A 3,944-nucleotide genomic window follows, 5' to 3' on the forward strand; every position below is an offset into this window, starting at 1 on the left:
AGCCATCTACCTAGACAACTACTTGAGTGCCCTTCATGGGGAAGCATTGGCTCTTCTTTGTGGGCTCGAGGCTATGCAAACTTATGCTGCAAACGAAGACTGCTAGATCTTTCTAGACTCTCAAATGATTGTTAAAACTATGAACGATCAAAATTCTTATATTGACCAGACTATTCATCCGATAGTCTAAGAATGTATCAAGTGGACTTCTTCTCTCCCCTCTATTAGAGTAGCCTTAATGGGCAAGTGTAACAACACCAAGGCCCATCCCTTGCCAGTCTAGCCATTCGAGAATGTACTAGTATGGAATGGACTAATCCACCTCTAAGTCTTGATTGTACCCCTTTCTTAATGAAATTGGTCTATGAACCCTTCCACACAAAAAAATAAAAAAAATAAAAAATAAAAAATAAAAAAATAAAAGTGGTTCAAAGAATTATGCAACTAGGACCGATTTTTGTTAACCGACTGGATTGCTATCAAATTTATCTATTTATACTTAATGTTTTATTTAGTTCTTATTAATATTCAACTATCCTATTATTTACCCTAAATGTAATTTAATCCTAAAATTAAAATAATTATATTTTTAAGAAATTAAAATTTTAATCAAGATATGATTTTTTTTATGAGTCATATGATTGATGTACTTAAGCGTAAATATTCGTTAACCATGACTTAATAGAGGAAATACAACTATAAATCTTAAATAAACCTGTAATCCGACTTGGTGACATATTGATTGATCCAATAATCTAGTGATCCAACCTCTAATCAGGTCAATATCTAGTCCAATTTTGATAAATACAATTCTTAAATTCGAATCCTACCAGTATTTTAACTGGGATAAGTTTCCACTTAATTTAAAAAAAAAATCATCGTATATTAGCTTTCCAATGCTAGGAGTGTAATCCAATTCAATTCAAGCTTAGCACAAAATTAATTTCAAAATCTAGCATATTTGGAGCTAGAGAACATACACTAGCAAAAATAACTTATACTTTAATCATACATCAAATTATAATATATCATCATCACACCCTACCTCGATTATTAAATGGATAATGTTTATGATTTGTGTATCATTTATCACCAAACCTAGATAGAAGAAAAAGAAGAAGGATGTGAGAATATATTATCTATAGTAGTGTTCACCTAATCTAGGCTTGTGAAAAATACAGGGAGTGCATCGCAAATTTATAAAACCTATAGGGTGTTAAATGCAAATATCCCTAATACATGAAATCAGTGTATTGTTTTCGCGTCTACTTTGCTCTCCTTCAGAGATTTTCGAAGCGAGGAGTGAAACTGCAGCACGAATGAGGAGGTGGTAGAAGAGAGTTTCCCTCTTCCTTCCTCGATGGTTTACAATATGAGAAGATCTGGCGCTTGCGAAGAGGCATCATGGCTATCTTGGAGCTGTTGATTGCTCGGCCATGGAGTGATAAGTGGTAGAAATTTTCTTTTCTTTTCTTTTTCGTTCGGCTTTCCTTCACTATGAGATGTTAGGTGTGTACAAGAGGAGGAGAATGGTCATGGGAAAAAGGATTTGCTATGTAATGTTAAGATTCTACTTTAGTGCCCAACAGATGTTTGTTGAATCTCCTTATAGAAGTCTGATGGTAAGAATGATAAATTTCGTCTTGGTTTTGAAGGCTATAATTTGGTCGGCTTTACTTTCCTTTAGATTGTTAGAAACGATATGTTATAAGCCCAGGCCTTGAATGGCGCACATTACTAGACTTAAATTTTTAAGTTACTTTCTAAGACTACTGCCTGGAGTTATATCTTAGTTGGTATTTTGTAATATTTTTTTCCCTCTCTTTCTCATCTTTAATATTTAATCATAGTGCAAATTTTCACTTGATTATCTTGTTTTAGTGTTGCAATTTACTACCTTAACAAAAAAAAATGGCCGTCAAAGATTACAAATTATTTGAGTCATAACTGCAATTTACAGTCACTTAATTTTACCCTTCCTTTCTTTTCTAGAAAATTTACTGACATTCGCAAAAATTGGAACAACTTGGATGAGGGATGCTGCTAGAAAGGCCCCTGATACAGTATGTTTTTTGTAGAATGAAGAAAATCCAGATTCAAGTCAAATTTCTGGCCCCTTTCAGCTCACAAAGGAAAAAGTTTTCACAAAGAAGAGACAGAAGATTTGCAGGAAGATGAGGAAATTCCATATGCTGGTATTCTCAAGCCTGGAAGGAAATGGGAGAGAAAGCCATACCCGACACCTATGAAGGTTCTAATCCAGAGGGCTAAGGAAGAGAAGCGAATCAGGCAGAAAAATCCATGAAAGGTCCTTGAGCATGCTCCTAACAATGGCCTCCTCATTGCCCACCTCATTGAGGTAGTCCGCCAAGTCTACACTGCAAGAGAGACGCTGCTTCGCGGCCTTGACAAACTTGTCGATGGTGATATACTGTCATCCCTGTGAAAAAATGCAGGTAAATCCCTCCATCTCTAGCACCTCCCTATGGAGCATTCCTCATTTTTCTCCAAGTTGTGAATACTTGTAATTGGCAGTGATAAGAAGTGAGAATTAGATTGTGCAAATAACGTTACTTGTATCTCTAGGTCTTGTTCAGAAGTGCACATTGGTCACATTGGCCATGAGATAAGGACATGTGATGGCCCTAGATGTGGTTCTAGGAATTCTACCCCTGTGTGGAGGAGAGGAGTAATAAGAGATGTTGGTTTTCCATATTGCTACCACCTCCTCGATGGAGTTGGAAAGCAGAGAGTTGGATGCAAGGAAAGCTTTAGTGTTCAGAGGCTTCCAGCAGTAGTTGAGCTATGTATCCAAGCAGGTGTAGATCTTGAACAATACCAACTAAAAGGAGGCCAGTTAGAATCTTTACCTAACAAGCGATTAGCTTGTTCTTGAGCTTTGTGCATCCTGAGCTTTGTGCATCCTTTCTTAGATTCTCTTAGTATTTGTGTTGATAGATAAGTAGACAAAGATTGGAGAGTGATACATTTGTAATATTTGTTCTCAGATTCTTCTTCTATGGGTTATACTGCTGAATTGATTGAAACCTAGAAAGGAAATGACACACTTGAGGCAATTGCTGGCCCGACGATCGAAATTAAGGTCTTGCTCTTCGCAAGAGCCCGTGATCTCACTGGAGTGGCAGATGCATCTGTTGAAATGCTAGCTGGTAGCACAGCTGGAGACTGCATGAGTAAGCTATTAACCAAATTCACCAAATTAGAGATAATATATAGCTCCATAGTTTTGGCATTGAATGAGGAATATTGTTCCCTAAACAACGGTTTTGAAGAATGGAGATGAATTGGCCATCATTCCTCTGATAAGTGGGGGGTAATAAATCATTGTAGAGGTAGAGGTTTTGATTTGATACTGTATCAATTTAGTTGAGTGATAATAATTCCTGTTAGATGGAAAACAATCAGCAGCAATGTATCTTATGTCTTGTACACTTTTTACAAGAGAATTATACCCGAGTATAAATTTTCTTTGAAAATTTATGATGATTTGTCGAATATTACAAATGTTTTGCTTTCCAACCATTACACTACACATCTATAGTGAAATAGTAAAGAGAGCTAACTTAAATCAGCTTCCTCATATATGATTTAAGGAGCTGTAAGTTACCAATATGACTTAAAATAATTTCAAAGCATGCAAATTGATCTACATTATGTTAAAATGATCAGGAGATGATTTTAGACAAAGCAGCATAATTCAAATTTTCAACTTCAAAAACTTAGACATCTTTGTACTAGATTGTTTTGTAATCTTTGTTGGACTTAATGTACTTATGCTGGATCGTTTTGTTGCTTGATATATCGAGTCTTGTATTGATAGCTTGAGAGTCCATTGAGTGTCAGTAATTGCTGATATTTTTGGTTTTTCTTTCCTATATGGATTCCGTTTCAATGATTTGCAGTTTGTTCAGTAAATCCATTTT

At 35.6% G+C, this 3,944-nt stretch overlaps 1 long non-coding RNA gene across 1 annotated transcript; it reads left to right on the top strand.

Moving 5' to 3' along the window:
• Window positions 1-1,272: 1,272 nt before the first annotated feature.
• LOC140795312 (uncharacterized) lies at window positions 1,273-3,501 on the top strand. The gene is made up of 3 exons (XR_012110284.1): window positions 1,273-1,451; window positions 2,079-2,456; window positions 3,009-3,501. It is a non-coding gene; the product is annotated as an uncharacterized lncRNA (long non-coding RNA).
• Window positions 3,502-3,944: the final 443 nt, after the last annotated feature.

This window comes from Typha latifolia, chromosome 9 (assembly GCF_019914945.1).
Source record: "Typha latifolia isolate L0001 chromosome 9, TyphaL0001v2, whole genome shotgun sequence".
Taxonomy (NCBI): domain Eukaryota; kingdom Viridiplantae; phylum Streptophyta; class Magnoliopsida; order Poales; family Typhaceae; genus Typha; species Typha latifolia.